General features: G+C 30.0%; 1 long non-coding RNA gene across 2 annotated transcripts; it reads left to right on the top strand.

Annotated features, from left to right (window-relative positions):
• Nucleotides 1-10,723: 10,723 nt before the first annotated feature.
• On the top strand, nt 10,724-14,485 carry LOC106371063. Of its 2 annotated transcripts, none has more exons than XR_002654597.2 (7): nt 10,724-11,516; nt 12,005-12,204; nt 12,286-12,367; nt 12,466-12,753; nt 12,851-13,055; nt 13,114-13,693; nt 14,060-14,485. It is a non-coding gene; the product is annotated as an uncharacterized LOC106371063 (long non-coding RNA). The 2 variants fall into 2 exon arrangements; XR_001274437.3 differs by having other exon boundaries at nt 10,734-11,516; nt 13,126-13,693.
• The last annotated feature ends 4,774 nt before the right edge of the window (nt 14,486-19,259 follow it).

The following is a 19,259-nucleotide window of genomic DNA, read 5'->3' as shown; positions in this document are numbered from 1 at the left end:
ATATATATTGTTTAAAAAAAAGAAAAAATTTTACCCTCCCGCAACCGCAAACGCTAGCTGGAACTAACTTTTGAATTTATGAGATTCGAAGCGGTTTAGAGCGATTTGAGTGATTGTTGCAAACTGCTGACAACCGTCGACAACCGCTACCAACTTCAAAAGCTACGTTTGCGGGTAGTAACGGAAAAATCAGTCACTCCCCTTTGTCTTTGTAATGTCAGGATGAGTAATCATAGGCTTTTCTATATTTATGTTATTATTTGCCTTTCCCAAAAAAGAATGTCTGTCAACTTATATAGGGAAATTACGCTAGTTTTTCTTTCTTTTGTCCAATTTAATAATTGTTTGAAGCTCCGACCAAACCATATATGTTATTGTTATGAACGATCCAACAAAGATCAGGCGAGGGCATTTAAATTCTGGGTTAATTTTTTTATAATCCGATCTAAGTAAGATTCGGGTGGTGAAAAATATTATAAAAAATAGATTAGCAAAAAGAGAAAAAAAAAACAGTTATACTCTAGTTTTTATTGGCTTCATTAAAATATACTACATACTAGTATTGTGCCCATGCTATGTATGGGAATATTTTTGTTCACAAATAAAAGAAAATTTAATTAGGACTAATTTACTAAATAACTATAAATAATAATTAAATTAAATTTTAGCTAAAATTATATGTATTATTTAACGCTGATTTATATGCATGTATATATATAATTATAAATACACTTATCATTATTAACCACAAACATACTATATAAAATGAAGTTAGATTTGTTTAGAGACTTTTACATTAGTCTTGATTAGCTTGCTTGATATAAATATTATTTTGAAGCTTTCCTGTTTAACTTCTTAAAGATTTTTTGCTTTCAATAACTTTTCTAATCTTTGACTTGCAATTTAGGTTTCTTTGGCTTACTGCATTTAGTAATTCATTAAGTATCTCCATTTACAAACAAAACTAATATTCTAAATCTAATGAAACAATAAAACAGCATGTCACAGATAGTAGCTAATCTTTATCGCTTAATGTATGCTACTATATCTTTTAAAATCTATATGACATAAATGATAAGCTCACAACAGACATAACTAAACTATGGAAACAGAGCAAATATTTTTATTGACATGTTATTTTGAAAACATGGTAAAAATTATACGTATAACTGGATAGTCACACATTATAGTGAAGAACACTAACAAAACAAAGAGAAGTACTATATGAGATAACAAATACCTAGTATTTTGCTACTAAAGAAATTCAATCTTTAGCTGTTCAAAGAAAAACATGTGTCCGTGCAAATAGAAACTCCACATAGACAGTAAAATGAAAAAAGAAAAATTCAAGAGTTGCAAAATTCATAGTGTTATAAAACACTTCCCTAAATTTAAACCTTGAGCATTGTGATTATGAGTTCAAGCATTATGATTATGGCAAGAGAGAATCTGAGAATATAATAGGAAAACCTTGTTAAACCATGGATCATGAAAGGTAGCAGTACCAGTCTTGGAGAAGCCAGCAATGGTACTCCACATCATGGGTCTCGAAAACCATTCCCAAGATCCGACCAACTCAAACCACAGAATACATTGAAATGCAGGAAATGTTATGTTTTGATCTCGTCTTCTTCTGCTCCTAAAGAAGTAGCATATGGCTCTCATATTTTGTTTTAATCGAATGGGAGTTGTTCAGTTGCTCTGCTGTTTGCTCATTGAATATTTATAGGAGTATGAAAAATAAAGGAACCTTGATAAAGTGAAGATCATGGGTAGTGTCAGTGTAGTTGGTTTCGAGAAACTGTATACGGTTGCTTTTTTCATTTTCTAAACTATTATTTTTTTAACTAATTTAGCTTAAATTTGGTAAATATAAATGACATGTCAAATTTTGATTGGTAGAATGACTTGTGCTTTAGTATATAAGGGATATCCTCGAAATTTCCTAAAATTGATATTTGATAGATTTTAAATATGATAATTATCAGTTTTGAGTTATGTCTTTTTTTAAAGCAGTTTTGAGTTATGTCAACGTAAGATATATCACAATTTGATAAAATAATAATTTCTTGAAAACATTTATATAAAAATATAGTTTTAATTTTTTCCGTGCTCATGCACATATATAAATATTTTTATAATAAATATACTATAATAATTGATTGCTATTTAATTTTAATTTTAAATTAATTTATAATTTGTATGCATCATTTATATTAATAATATTATATTACTTTAATTATACATATGATTTTATATATATTATATCTAATCGATTTTGTTGTTTTCACAGTTGATTTAGTTATCATTTGGGTAAATTGGATTACATCTCTGAATTCAACTATAATATTTTTTATTCTAAATATATCAAAATTTTGATACATTTCTTATTTGTATTTAGGTGGTTGTTGTCTTAGATATGTAAATATCTTTTATGAAGATTATGTATAACTTAAGATATATTGTGCTTAGAATGAAATAAAAATAAACTAAAGTGTTTAATTCCAAATTATATAAATTAATATAACGATAATATTCTCAAGTCTCATGCATTATATATAGACTTTTACAAAAAGAACTAAATTGTAACAGCTGGTTGATATTTTATTTTCATTTTCAATATGTTTTGATTTTTCCTATGATTTATATTTATAAAATAAATTACTATTCTTATAAAATTATATATTCTTATCGTAGTTATATTAATGATTGTAGATATAAGTTGGATTAGTCTAGTCACTCATGTTGTGAGTATATTGAGTTACAAATATTCTTTCAAATTCAAAATGAAGTATTGTTATTTTTATTATAATCAAGTCATATCAAATCAATTTTATTTATCATTTAAATGCGCATGTATTTTCATTATATGTTGATATTCTTAAACATATTAGAAAATAAAATGATGATCAATAGAAAGTTGCATGCATAACTAGCTGATACATTTTTGAAAGCTTAAAAACACATATCAATATTTAAAATAATTAAAATATTTTATAAATTCTAAATAAATTTATGCCTTCGTTCATTGAATGGAAATTTGTGTGTTTTAATATCTAATTAAAATATTTTATAAATTCTAAATAAATTTATGCCTTTGTTTATTGACTGGAAATTTGTGTTTTTAATATCTAATTAAAATATTTTATAAATTCTAAATATTTATTTTAAATAATCTTAAAAATGAGAATTCAGATTTGCTTTAGTATTTTGGTTATGGTTATATTAAGTTCCACAAACATAAAAACATAAAAATTTAAAAGCAAACTTAATATTAAGAAAACAAATAACTTTAATAATGAAAATTAATATATCTACCTCGTTAAACTATTTTGTAACTATTTGACCAAACAATGTTTATTTTTATCGAAAATTGTGGTTGTATTTGAAAATAGTATTATATAAGTAAAATATAATTTATCAATATATTTTTTGATGTAATTGAAAGATACTATAGTCAACAAAATATATGAAAATAAATAAAACATTTTAATAATACTAATTATAAACTATTTTAAGTCAACTAAACATATATTAGTTTATGTTACTTAATTATTTTATGTAATCATTTAAGAAAATAGATAGATATATAAAAATATTTCTATTACTTTGAATTTCTTTTTGTATTAATAAAATTATGTTTAAAAAGAGATAATATTTCTTTTTCTAATATCAAGATTATATGTGTAAATTGTTTTAATGAAATTACATTATATATAAATTTATATTTTTCATTTAAGAAAATATAGATATAAAGAAAGTATTTTATTACTTAAAAATTATGTTTTATGTTACTTAAAAACATTTTTTAAATGTAATATTACTATTTTGTGATTTTTTCTTTTTTTTTATGAAATCATATTATATTTACATCTATTTTCGTTTTTCAATTTGTTTTTTTTTTACTTTATAAAAAATTTCCCTTTTTATTATATGTATATTTTTTTGGAAAATTTTAAAAAGGAAACTAAAATAATTAAATAATAGTATTTTAATATAATAATTTTAATTCATTAAGGGTATCAGTGTAATCAACCATCGTGAGAGTTAACGTGAGAGCGACACATAGAAAGCTGAGTTCTCAAATAATATTATAGAGATGTAATAACTAATACGGAGTATAAAACATTTTTGAAATACATTAACTAACGAAATAGTATCCCTTATATATTAATTGAAAAACATTATAACTTCTTTTTGTACCTTTGTGTCATCACTAGGATGATTCTGAGAATCATTAGAAAATAGGTTGGTACATCTAATCATTACGTTTTTTTTATTAAACTAACCATAAATTATTTATTAATGTTCTTTATTATTTCCTTAAATCAAAGTTATGGAATTGCCTAATGTGCCTAAAGTATATATGACAATTAATGATTTTGAATAATAAAGATTTGATAAAACTACTGTATCTTCTATCATATTTGTTTAATTTTAAACTGTTAAAATAAATAAAATAATCACATTAAGCATATAATAAAAATTTAATTTTTTTCTTGAGGTTTTTGCAAATATGACTCAAAACTTGATGTCAAACACAAAACTAAGACATGTTTTTTTTTGAATTTAAACTTGCCATTTTCATTCCCAAAGTTCAGATTATTCACGAAAATGCCATCACTTTTTTTTCTTTTTTGAAACTGCATATTTTACTCCATCACCCTCATCTTTCTCAAGTATTCACAATATTGTCATTGCCATCCATACACCAACCACCATGAACAACCATTTTGAAGCTCTTAATGCACCTAAAAATCGATTTACACTCTTTTTTTCTCAATTTTTATGAACTAAAAACAATATCTCTTTCACTTTCTCTCCTTATTCATCCAAAAAAATCCAAGATTTTGTTTCTAAATTTTTTATGGTTCATAGAGCCATTGAAGCTTACGATTCTTGGTGGGTCACTTTTGTTTGAGATTCTGGGTGCTTGAAGAAGACTTATGTGTGCTAAACAAGTTATCTCACTGGTTGAAACTATGAAATTAGTTTTTTTTCCCAGATTTGTTTGTCCACACGGCTGTAGACGACTTACATGGAAGCATTCTGGTCAATGCAGAGGTTATTTTTGCAGTTGACTTTTAAATGTGTTTTTTATAGACGACTTACATGGAAGTCGTCCATCTTTGTTTGTTAAAAAAAAATTCGAGACGGCTTCCATGTAAGTCGTCTAGGGAAAACGGGTTAGTTTTGCATTTGACCGGATTGTGTCAGAAATTTGACTTTTCGTGAAGTAAGTCGTCCAGTAGAAAATTGAAAAAATCAACATTTTGTTATACCTAGACGACTTACATTGAAGTCGTCTCAGATTAGTTTTTCAATTGAAAAATAAAACAAAATTTTTTTTTTCTAGATGACTTACACGGAAGTCGTCTGTCCGACGACTTACATTGAAGCCGTCCATGATTTTATTCCGAGATTCTGGTCAAGCCTTATTTATCTTGGACGACTTCCATCTAAGTCGTCGGACGGACGACTTCCGTGTAAGTCGTCTAGAAAAAATATTTTTTTGTTTTATTTTTCAATTGCAAAACTAACCTGAGACGACTTCCATGTAAGTCATTTAGGTATAACAAAATATTGATTTTTTAATTTTCTACTCGACGACTTACGTGTAAGTCGTCCAGAAAAGTCAAAATTTTGACACAATCCGGTCAAATGCAAAACTAACCCGTTTTCCCTAGATGACTTACATGTAAGTCGTCTCGAGTTTTTTTTAATAAACAAAGATGGACGACTTCCATGTAAGTCGTCTAGGTTAAAAATCAATTGCAAAACTAACCTAAATAGACGATTTCCTAGAAATCCACCAAACGACCTTCGTGGAAGTCGTCTGTGTCAATGTTTAATAAACTTTCATTTTCTCTAAAACTATAAAGACTTTTTAAATTTTTTTTGTTAATTCATGTATATTAGTCAATATTGGGGCTACTGAATGAAATTTATAACTTAATTTGTGATATTTATGAGGTTACCAACATTCATGTTTAGTAAAGTTTCTAGCTAATTGAGAAGACTTCTGTGGAAGTCTTCTACGTTAGTTTTTGTAAATTTGTTAAGTAATTTTAAGATATGTTTATTTAATTTTCAAAAGTGTTAAGTAACTTCAAGAATATCAAGTAACATGGTTTAATGTGTCTTCTCATATCATAAGATATACTTTTTACTTATGTATCTAATGAAAGTGTTCTGCCTTTGAACTTATGTAATATTTTATCTTTTGTGAATTTGACTAAGTTTTCTTGAGAGTTTTTCTCCCTTAGTTGTAATCAATTTGATTAATTTTTTGTGTTATTGTGTTTTGCTATTGAAGTTGTATCAATAACTTCAATTATGTCAAGTAATTTTGGCAAGATAACATTGTGGAAAATGAACATATTTACCAAACTTTTTTATAAATATCTTTTAAAATTTACGAAAAAAAGTCACAACTAAAGGAATACACATGCAAATCACAAAACAGACAACAGACAAAACTATTATAGATCTTTCCTCTACAAAGACAAGCTTAGACTCGACTTGATATGGAAGAAGACTCCGTCAGAAAACTTCATAGAAGACTTCCAGGAAGTTGCCTGGAAAAATCTTTGAAGTCGTTTGGAAGACTTCCTGGAAGTCGTCTCGAAGACTTCTTTGAAGTCGTCTGGAAGACTTCCTAGAAGTCTTCTAACGCATTATGTCTTAGAAAACTTCCGAGAAGACTTTCCATAGGTCTTCCAGACTCTGATCCTGATCTGAAAAACATGTATATCAAACCCAGATCTGAAAAACATGCATATCATATCAAAAAAATGTTCATATAGCTTAAAAACAGAAAACATAAGTGGAAAATTAGATAAACATACTTCTATAGAACACACAAAGTACATATCCAAGTGGAAGATGAGAACCATCTAATTAAAAATCTATAACAAAAAGATAGATTAATGAGAAAGACATGAGACAAAAATGAAAAATTCATATAAAGTTTAGTGTTTTCAAGTCAAGAGATTAGAGTGGGTTTGGAGAGTTTTAGTTTGGGAAAATGTATGAACCTTATGTAACATGAGGTTACCAAATGAAGAAAAACAAACTAAAAAACTTATTAAAACGCTCAGATCTATTATGAAAGGGAGACATGGGAGAAGACTCTGTCAGAAGACTTCCCGGAAGTCGTCTGGAAGTCTTCTAGCCAAGAAGTCTTCCAGATCTGAAAATCTGCATATCCAAATTCAGATCTAAAAAATTTGCATTTTTAAAAACGTTCAAATGACTTTAAAACATAGAAAATGAGTTGAAGATTAGATAAATGTACCTCTATAGAACACAAAAAAAAACATATCAAAAATTAATAAACCTACTTTTAAATGAGTGGAAGATGAGAACCATGTGATGAAAAACCTGCAAAACAAGATAAACTAGTGATAAAGACATGAGACAAAAAATAATAAATTGATATAAAGTTTGGTGTTTATAAGTTCAAAGAGATTAGAGAGAGGTTAGAGAGTTTTAGAATGAGGAACATATCATTTTTGTTGCAGCCGTTTGAGAGGAAGAGAGAGAATGTGTAAATTTTTCTTTACCTATGGAGATAAAAATTTCAATAAGGTTAAACATTTTCTATCACAAGACTTACTAGACGACTTACTTGTAAGTCGCCCATAAGACTTCAATATTTTTAGCGGGAATCTAAAATTTTTAAGCGGGAGTTAAAAGACTTTCGAAGATATCTTCTAATCGCCAGACGACTTACATGTTAGTCGTCTAAACCCTAAACATAATCCCTAAACTAAATTAACTAACTAAACACTTCATAAAATCAAATTAAACTTAAAAAGTGTTTACTATACACAGAAATAATCACATGTAGGTAAAAAATTAATTTTTCAAAAAAATATTTAAGCTTTCCAAAATCTAACCCTAAGAATACATACAATACAACAACATATGTTGTCAAACCCTAGACCAAAGAATATCATGATTCACTAATTTCACTCATCTATGTTGAAAACAATTCAATTTTATTATATCTTAATTTATATCACTTAAAACTGTTTATAATTACATGATTTTGATTTTTCGCTTACCAAAATATTTTTTACAAAATTTATAAATTATTTTTAAGATCAACTATAGCAGACGACTTCTGTGGACGTCGTCCAGAAGATTTAACAAAATCTCAGAAGACTCAGAAGACTTAGCAGGGCTATATTCGTAAAAAGAGTTATGTTTTTTTTATTGGTCACAAGGGGTTGGCTGTAATTTCACAAGGCTTTTGGGTTACTTTTGCATTTGATTCAAGTTTGGGTATGCTTTTGCAGGTCCGAGCTCCGTTGTGGAGAGGACAGCAAGCATGTCCGAGCTCTGGTGTGGAGAGGACGTGACGACGAGCAGATCCGACCTCCATTGTGGAAAAGACGACGACAAGCTCTCTTGGTGTGAAGGTTAGCTTCATTCCTTTTTCTACAAAGAGCTCAATTTTGACATTTACAAGTTTTAATATCACTTCCTTTGTTCGTATCAGAATCTGAGATTAAAAAATTGAACACTTCTTCTACGTATCAGAGATCTAAGAAGTAAATGGTTAAAAACTTTACATATGGGTTTATAGATTTAAGTTTAGACCTTTCTCCTTTTCCTCGATGAAAGAAATAAATGATCGAAAACGGAAGGTAAAGTACTTGGCTTTAATTAAAACACTTCTTTATTTACCTTTTTTGGTCTCCAACAACAAGAGTTCTGAATTGATACTTTAACTACGTAACTAGATGGATTTTTGGGCCAAACTTGACATGACCACAGAGAATCCAAGGATGATGCAGCAAGATATTTTGACTACATGACCACATCAAGAGACTATGATGTAGTCCACAACAACAACGTCCTAAACATCAATCTTGCTCCCACCCATCAAGAGTCCACGGATGATTCAGCTCAACACCTCCTTTCCAGACTCCAAATTGTGGTCTATCTACTTTCACTATAGATCTAACTTGGTGAAAGTACGTACCAATGTCCAACTTTGATTTCCATGTTCACACATAGTTTATAACGCTATTACCTACATTTTAATGTCTATATCCACATTTTTTTGTATAGATGTATATATATATATATATATGAAAATGAATCTTAAGAGATTGATTATTTTATAAATAATTTAATTTGACAATTTTTTGTTTTATATATGTTAGAAGTTGTAATAAAAGTAAATGAAAATATAAAGGGAATAAGAAAAACAATCAAATATAAAATATAAAGTAAACACAAAAAGTAACTAAGTTTGGTCCCCACACCAACTAGACACAAAACAACATCATCTTGCTTTCTGTCTCAGATTACCCAGCAAGCTGCATTTCCGTCTCACTTCAGCCTTTCATAAAAAAAGTGTTTCTCCAGCAGAAAATGTCTTAAAAGGTAAAAAAAAAACAAGAAAATGTCTCATAAGGTAACACACTCCTTTAAAAAAATATGAATCGGAAGAAACAAAAAGCTTGTAGAGTGAGTTTTGTGATTTGTGCGTATTGCTAGATGTTTTGAAAATCATACCGTATTCACCAATTTATTTAGTATTCTGGAGTCATATTCTCTATTTTACTTTATTCGATTTCTAGTTTATGAATAAAGGTTTTTCTCTCCTTTTCCTCTGTTCCCTCTCATGTATCTTTTACAGAGGGGAAGATGATGATTAGAAACCTCAGGCCGGTCGTTTTCTGGAGACAGACTACCCGTGGTTGGGTCTTTCTTCCAGCGTCGCACTTTTATCTTGGTGGTCGGCCGACTTTGACGGTACATCAGACCCTCCGATGTTACCGTCGGCTCTTGGCTCCACGTCTCACTTTTCTTCACGGTGGTGACGGTGGCTTTTCCGGGTCTATCCCGGTTTCTGTTTGATCTTAGCTTCTTAAAACTTTTTCTGTTTCCATCGGTTCGTTGTTCGATTGGATCAACAACGTTGTTCTTTGATTGAAACTTCAAATTAAGAAGCGAGATCCTTTGGCTTTAGTTTTTTTGTGGGTCTGTTGAATTTCGCTGGAGAATCAAGTCGTCCTGATTTGATTTTGGATGTGTGGAGATCTCACGCTGTAAACTAAGGTGTTGTTGTTATAATGACGTCTTCACCTCTTGATGTCGTCGACGGCGAGGCACTTTGAACGGATCATGTTTCCGGTTTGTTTTCGGTGGGCCAGCCGATTAGAATTTCGCCGGAGATGTCCTTGTCACCGCCTGAAGTGCGGTGGTAACTCGCATGATGGGCATGTGTCCCTGTCACGCTAAAAGCAACGCGTGGAGCTCGAGTTGTTACTGATTTTGTTTGGACTTTTTTAGGTTGCATGTTTTATGGACCGTTATTGGGCCTCGTTTATGGGCTTTGTCTTTACCATATACTGTTCGGCTTTTGGCCAATGTTTAATAAGATCAACAAAATGACAAAAAAAAAAGAATTCACGTGTGAAAGTTCCGATAGAAATTACGCCTGTCAATAAATATAGTAATGGAGTATACTAATATATATGTTAATATATATGTGTTTTATACAATTAAAAAGTGTGATAGCGTGACGGTGGTCTGTGAATCACGAGTCCAGACAATAGTCTTTCAATCGAAGAAGTTCGTTCAGTCTGTGAATTCTGAGGTCCGTTCTTATCATCTAGGATTCTAGGGATTACCCCGACATCAAACCTTAATTTTCCTTCTTCACCAGCTCATCTCTCTATTTCTTAATGGTTTTGATTAAAAAAAAATAAAAGTCAACCGATTGCTAACTAAACAAATGATTTCTTGGTTTGCTAATCTAAGAGATTCTTTATTTCATTTTAGCGTATTGAAATCAAACTTGATAAACCATGACTTCTTTTTTTGTAACTGACTTAAAAGTGACAATTCACTAGTTATCCCTCAGTTTCAGTTTAAATGTCATTGTAGAATAAATTATCGTTTCAAAATAAATATCGTTTTTTTTAATTTGAATGCAATTTTTTTAACTTTTTATTCCAATCTATTTTTCTAATAGTTGAAATGTGGTTAATTGTATTGGTAATGATGTTTTTATTTCGAAAATATGTAAAAATTAAATATTTTATTAATTTGTGTGACCAAGTTTTAAACGGCAATTAAATGAAAACGAAAGGGTTGTTTTTAGCATTTGAGGTTTCTCAATCTCTTTTAATGATTGCAATCTAACAATAATAAAAGGAGAATAAGCTCAATGTTTAGCTATGCCACGTAGACAAATTAATTCAAACCAATCACAGTGCTATATTATGCCATGTCATCTATTGCAGTGAACCCTATAGCTTTCGTCGCCGACTGATCGCCTTCTTTTTGATCCTTTTCTTCGGAGAGACCCATCAGCTTTCACCTCTTTAGCTTCTCCTCTATAACGTTAACGAATCATAATCGTGACCCATAAAGCTCTATCATTTATTGCAATCATTATATAATCTATCTCTTCCCCTCCGATTTTGCTGAGAAGAAAATGATTTAGAATCTATCTTTTCCAGGTTCTGCCAATGTCATCAACTCTAGATCAAGTAGGCTCTCATCTCTCCCCCTCTAATTTTATTTTATAATCTATATGCAAGTTCGTTGTGTATTTGGTTATTCACTCCTGTGTGTATTTGATTCTCGCCTTTGCCTCTTTTTAATTCTCTATTCTTTTTGATTCTTGCTTTTGCCTCTTTCTGATTATACCTTCATGATTTTTATTTTGGGAACTTTTGTTTAATATTTGATTTTCGATTCTACTAGCGTTTCCTGAAAATCGAGTGACTTGTATATTTATTTTTCACAATCGTTTCTTCTGGTTCTGTAGAAAATTTAAATTGTTGTTTAGCTGCTTCGTAATTATTATTCTTCTTATGTTTGATGATTTGTCTTTGAATCGATCTGAGCCTGTTATATTTTTTATTTATTTTGTCAACTTGTGACCTTTGAATAGTCTCTGTTCTGGTTGTTCTTATTTGCAACTTTTCTTTTTGTTTGTTGTAACTTTCTGTCTGTTTATATTGTTACGATGCAGGTCAAAATGCAAAGACTCTTTAACCAACAACCTCCCAGACCTGTCTGAGGTGGTGGACGAGGTGCTGGTCCTGCTGCGCCTCCTGTGAGAAGACCACGACCTCGACGCCACCCAGATGTCAGCATTTCAGAATTGATGGCTTCCCCATCCCGGCTTCAGATGCCTCTCATACATCCTGAGAAAGAAAACAATGGGCTTTGGTGAGTTAGATTTGTTAAACTATATGTTTACTTGCTTCTGTTAGTAATGTTATAATCTACTCTTTGTTTATTGGATTGAAGGTTTAAGATTGACAAATGTTTAACTGATGATTGTAACATGGTCGCTGATGAGATGAAATTTACCTGGTGGGGAGACTTTGTGGTAAGAGTTTTATGTTACTTCTGTTAGATTTTTTTTATGTCATTCTCATATTAATACATATTATTCTGATTGCATAATCGTTTTCTGTTTCATTGCAGCAAAAGTATTATTGGGCCCCATTCATGACAATGTGGTGCGTTTACATTGGAAGAAGACAATGATGTCGTTGATCTCCAACTTCATCAGCAAGCGCAAGCGGAGTGGCAAGATACCTCCATTCATGAGTTCAGAGCACTGGGGTGCTTTGCAAACATATTGGGGGTACTGAACCTGCTAGAAAGAAAAGCAAGTCTACATCTGAAAGCCGCTGCTCAGATCAAGGAGGTCTAGGTCAACACATCCACACTGCTGCTTCGACACGATTTATGAAGATCAAATATGATATGGTAAATATGAACGTTAAGTTTTAAAAGTTACTCACTTGTAGTTATATCACTATTAAATCTCTCGCTAATACAATAACTTTAATTACATGGTGTTTAGATGGTTGCTAATGGTGGGATTGAACCCACGTTGATTTATCTTGTGAGAAAGACCCATACTCGGAAAGATGGCACATTTGCAGATGGTCGTGCAAAGAAAATTGTAGAAGATGTTGAAGCTGCGGTGACCCATTCTGAATGACTTGGTGGGGAGGGGTCTGCTGCAACAACGCCATCACCGCAACAACTTGATAATTTTTATTGAGGTAAATGGCTTGTAACTAATTAAGTTTAAACTTCATTGTGGTTATTTGATTGATACAGTTTTTTTAATAGGCTGCCCACCTTACAAAGGGCGTGTTTATGGCCTTGGCTCTGCTCATTGTTATTATGGTGATTCCACGCCTTCCACCTCAACTGCTAATAGCCACATTCACAAGCCTTGGCAAAACCGTCGAATACGCCACGGACAGCCACGGCCTCCACTTTAGCAACGATCGTATATCAACGAAAATAATCGTAATTTAGCCAGAGATGTGATCCTTGAGCCACACCAATTTCCCTGGCCATCCGATACATTTCTTGTAGTGTTTGTGGCCAAAACCAAATTAAGTTGTAGTTTAAAGATTTCTTGGATTCTTTATCTTCCATTACATCAGATTCATCACCGCTAAATGCTTTGAAATCTTCTCAGAGCTCTCTTGCTTAATCAGAGAAGAGATTATTCATAGATATTACTGTCTTTACTTCACAGCGAGATGGCTTCAACAAAATGGAATTGAGCTGAAAACACAGTCTGGAAACTCAAATTCCTAATGGCGCCACCTTCATCATTATCGGCTGTATCCAAAGAAGGCATTGTATCCAAAGAAGCCAGTGCCGTCCTAACATAAGTTGTAACCAGGTCTTATTTTCCTCTCTGGTTTTAATGTAAAACTAAATATTTGATTTCTGTATAATTTGATTAGTGATTAAGGTGAGGCTTGAGGAGTATTGAATATTGATCGCACAACGACTAGATTGTTCTACTTCATGTGATAGTTTAGTTGGATCCTGTTATACGCTTTTGAGTATAACCATTTACAAGAACCTACTGCTAATGTAGTGGTGTTTTTTTAAATTAGACCTGCCTCCCTCTGTACTTAAAGCACATCAATTAAACATTTGATGACTTTTTTCACTGACCTTTTTTAAAAATTTTAAGTTGCTTTTTTAGTAAAAGATTGTGGTAGCTATATAACATTGATTTCAATTTTTATGTGTTGAATAGGACGGTGTGATACTAGGTGTGGATACCCGAGCAACTGAAGGGCCTATTGTTTCTGATAACAATTATGAGCAAATTCACTTAAGGGTACCAAACATATATTGATGTGGGGCTGAACAGTGCATTCCAAGTTATGAAGAGATACAACAAAAAGCCTCATCGTTAAGAAAATTTGCGCCGACCACCGGAGGAGCCAAGAAGCCTCACGTCCCGGAACCGCTACTCTTCGTAAGATGGATTATAAAATAAAATACCAGAAGAGTACGGAGCTGTTGATCCGTAAAATTTTATTAAATTTGAAGACAGTTAAATTTACGTGAATCTATTTCAATAATTTTAAGAAAAACAAGGCACATTTTCATATTAAGATATTTAATATATTACTCTTTTCAATTCTATACAGTTTCACAATATGAGATTTTTAGTATATTTAACAAAGTTTAACTTCATAAAAGTCTATAACTAATTATATTTACCATTTTTATCTATAATTTTATAAATTCAATTTAAATTATATTTTAATGATACTTTAAATTTGCTTTAATATATATGTATCATGTAAAACATCTTATATTACAAAAATATGATAGGACCGGATTTTTACTATACCATACTCATCAAATTTAAAATATTTTTTTTATTAAACCGATCATGCAATCTAACTTACCATGTAAATTTATTAACAAAACAATAATGAATTATGTGATAGTATTTTTTATATATTTCATCTAAATAAATAACTAAAGATTTATTGTATGTTTATATTTTAAAAATAAGCCATTGATTTAGGTAATTATTCGGTATCAAAAATCAGAAAAACCATATTGTCACATCACCACAGCTGAATTCGAGAAACTCATCCGTAGAATTAATCAAGGAGATTAATGACAAACTAAGCAAAAAAATGGTGGAGAGTACATAGGGAGAGCTGAAAAAATTGAGAGTTGTACATTTGGACAGCTGAAAAAAAATAGAAAGCATTTCTACAGCCTCATTAAAAGAGTTATACTACTTGCACCACGAAATGAAATCATCGTAATCAATGCTTACACTATTTTCCATACTGATGGGGTCTTGAGAAAGTATCTCAGATATTAGAAACTCTTCAAGAACATAATAAACATTATATGCGGTTGTGTTTTTTTTTTGTTTTTTTTGTGTTTTGGAATACACGGATATGTATTCACATAAGTTCTCACTTAATGTCAATCAAAAAAGAATATTATGTCATGGTACACGGCTTACTGTGACTTACTTGGTCTCTGTTATGCTAAATATCAATCAAAAAGAAGATTATGTAATGGTACACGGCTCATTGTGACTTACTTAGGCGATCGAAAACAGAAATTAACTGTTAGGGTCTCACTGTTTTATCAAACTATATTTTTCTATGACAATAAACAAAAACTAAGATCTTAGCTAAAAAAAGATTTTTCCATATTTTCCTAAATCAATCTTCACTCATGGATAAAGTTATGTGTGGCTCTCTCACGTGTTATTGGCAAAACCTGATTGACAACTATACAAAAAAGACTACCTACAATATTATAAAAAAAAGTTTTCAACAATCTACTATCATATGAAGGTAATAAACAAATGTTTTTAACATTTATTTTGAATATGTTTCTGATTTAACTATTAGCACTGTCACGAAGGTTTAAGCGTCCGAAAGGATCATATCTTCACCCTCGCACTAAAGAACCAACATCCCAACTTCTTTTTACTATATTATGATACTTAAACAAGTATTTAAATTTATAAATGACTCTTCTAAACCCCCTCCGCTTCCACTTCATACAACTCAAATTATTGCTATTAGACCTCTCTTTGGAATAGTCTCTCAGGTATTATGACATAAAACTGAATTTATGCATTGGTTGAAATTTTTTCTCACACATACTTTTTTTTAATTCCTTAAGTTATCATTAGCTTTTAAAGATTGTCTCCGCTCTTTCTGAAATCTAAAATCACATCATCCCACAAACATGATGTTGTCTTAGCCACATGCATAAATCCTAAAATAATGAAAGATAAAGAAATCAAATTATACACTTTCAGCTGTATTCTCTTAATACGTTGATTAAATATTTGGAAATTGATATTCACTTCTACGCAACGAACAAGTTTCTACTTCGATAAGAATATCGAGAATATCAAGAACTTCATAGAAACTTATAAATATTTTCTTTCCAAGTAATCAATTAGACTAGAGCCAACAATGTGATTTGGCTACACTTCTTGACTCCATAAATTTACAGATTGAAATAAAAAAAGACAACCATTTAGAAGGGGATTTGCAGGTCTTATTCACCACTTTCCACTCCTATAACAACTGATTCTAAGAGAACAAGAGCATTTTCTATTCCTGAGGATCTATTCATATTTTCATTAACAGTCAAAAATTATCCGCGCGTAGCGCGGAAAAACGATCTAGTAGAAATAATTACAAATATATTGCTTGTTCAAAATAAAACAATTACAAATATTTTCTGTTCAAGAAACAAAAATTTAGGGATAATTTGAAAAACCCCCTATTTATGATTTTAAATTTGAAGAATACATTTTGATTTTTTTTTTTTAAAACTGCACTTTCTTATATGTGAAAAGTCATTTATATCCAGATTTTGTTTTAAACTAAAAACTAAAAACAAAATTAAACAATAAATTATTTTGTTCTGAGATAAACACAATTATTAAATAAAATACATGTTAATAATTTAATTCATGAATCAGTATATGATTTTTGGATTCATGTATGTTTGGTTGTTCGTGAATTAGAATCAATATTATTAAGGGTCTGACTGGTTCAAACGCAGCGGTTGCGGTTGCGGTTGCATGAGTTTGTGGATGCGGGCGGTTGCGGTTTCTAGCGGTTTTAAGAGATTTGTACGACTGGTATTGCGGTTAAAAGTTGGTACGTTTACGGGTGACTTATGACTGGTTAACTATCTAATGCGGTAACAGTCAAATAATAAATTAACAATATTTATATTTAATATAATTATAAAAATATGAAAAAATCATAAAATTATAATAAATATAAAATTTATATTTTTGAAAATTTATTGAAATTGTTTTTATTGTAAAATTTTATAATATTAATTAAAATATAATAGATATATTTTAATATTTTCATAATTTCAATTTTAAATTTTTTATTAAATATTTTTACTTTTGTATATATATTATTTAAAAAAAAAGAAAAAAATTTTACCCTCCCGCAACCGCCCGCAACCGCAAACGCTAGCTGGAGCCAGTTTTTGAATTTATGAGATTCGGAGCGGTTTGAAACGGGTTTAGAGCGATTTGAATGATTGTTGCAAACCGCCGACAACCGCTACCAACCGCAAAAGCTGCGTTTGCGGGTGGTAGCGGGAAAACCAGTCGCCCCCTAAAACAGGATCACTCTTATTTTCTGTTCTTACCTCTACCTGGTATATTACTTAAAAATTAAAATGCCATTGGACCTATCTTTAAAAAAAAACTGATTTTTTCATAACTGCTTCTAATTATATACTAACTCTAACCGCAAATCCTTATTATTTGCCTAACCATTACGCAAGTTTTATGTTAACGAATAAATTTGTTACTACCGTGGGCTTTGTAACAAGGTTTTTACGTGGCCCAAATTTTTAATAAGAAATTGTTTTTGTGTTAAATTTTGTTGTCGGTTATGTAAAGTTTTGTAAAGTTAACCTTGCGCAGTGGCTCAAATTTTTGTGTATTGGCTGTCGGTTTTGTAACTGCTTCTATTTTTTTTTTTTTAAATAGCTATAAAAATATTATTTTTTTTCTTTACAATTTGATGGACAGTAATTTTTTTCAGAAATCAAACCTAATCAATATTATTAAGACAGTAATTTAGATTTGTATCTAAATCTATTTAATAAAAAAGATACCATCCTTCTCTAGACTCGACAGTTACTTTTTAATTTATACTTACTTTTCTTTATGTTATACAGTTGCACAAAGCAGTTAGATTTAGATTTTACTTTACACATTTTTTAAAGGATCATGCTTGAAGAACAAAAACAGTGTACAAATTATGAAACCCATTTTATGAACAACAACATCTGCAACTTCTTATGAGTTCGGCTGAGATGTGCCGTGGAGATTTGTCGAATCGGTAAAAGTACAGAAATACAGCTTTGACATATTCGATATAGTTTGCAAAAGTTATATTATATTTTAATTAATATAAACACATATATAAAAATTAAATTTCTTAAAATAATAAAAATTAAAATAATTAAATTTCTTGAAATAATAAAAATTAAAACAAAAACCCGCCATTGGAAAGGGCGGGTCAAAGTCTAGTTCTTTTTAAAGTTAAATACAATTGACAACTTAATGTGTAGTTGAATCACAAAAACTTAGACCACTACGTTACTATGTACATTGGTATAAAAGGTTCAACACCCTAATTTCTACTTTTTACACTCTACATCATCTTCTCTTTCTTCCACCTAACAATTCAACACCCACTTAATTTTTATGCTCTACAATGGTTTTGTTTGATAAAATTCAACACTCAATCCCATTATTTTATATTGGTAAAAGTTTTCAATTAGTTTAATTAAAGAAAAATCTTAAAAAATAAAACACTTATATTTTGTTAATTTAAATTACATTTTTATAAATAACAAAAATAGAAAATATAGATAGTCATTAAATATTTTGTTTTTAAATTTTAAATTTAAATTATTAAAAAAGTTTTACATTAACTTAAAATGCATTACAATGCAATAATAAACACACAACACAACTAATAAAACACACATAACTTAATTAATATAATAGACACAACTTATACAAATTTCTTTCGGTAAAAAAAATAGCTAAGGTATAATCAAGAGTTTAAGGGTAAAATGATAGAAAATTATATCTTTTTAGTTTACCTCTAAATTAAATGAAACAAATCTCTATTTATAGATAATGATAAATGATAAATTTTGATATAAGATAAATATTTTAAAAAAGTTAATTTATTATAGAAAATTGGCTTGAAATAGCTAGGATAAAAAAGAAAAATCATAATTTTCAGTGGCCAATAACATTATTGCACATATCTTTACTTTTCCATTATTTTAAAAACTAAATTAATACCTAATATTACGAATGCAACATGTGTATTTTCTTACCCTCTCTTTCATCGATTCAACCCGTTGAACTTATTCAACAGAGTTTAATCCACATAGATTTC

This window comes from Brassica napus, chromosome A7, assembly GCF_020379485.1.
Source record: "Brassica napus cultivar Da-Ae chromosome A7, Da-Ae, whole genome shotgun sequence".
Taxonomy (NCBI): domain Eukaryota; kingdom Viridiplantae; phylum Streptophyta; class Magnoliopsida; order Brassicales; family Brassicaceae; genus Brassica; species Brassica napus.
The sequence above is the reverse complement of the archived record's forward strand: the minus strand, read 5'-3'. Positions and strand labels throughout refer to the sequence as shown.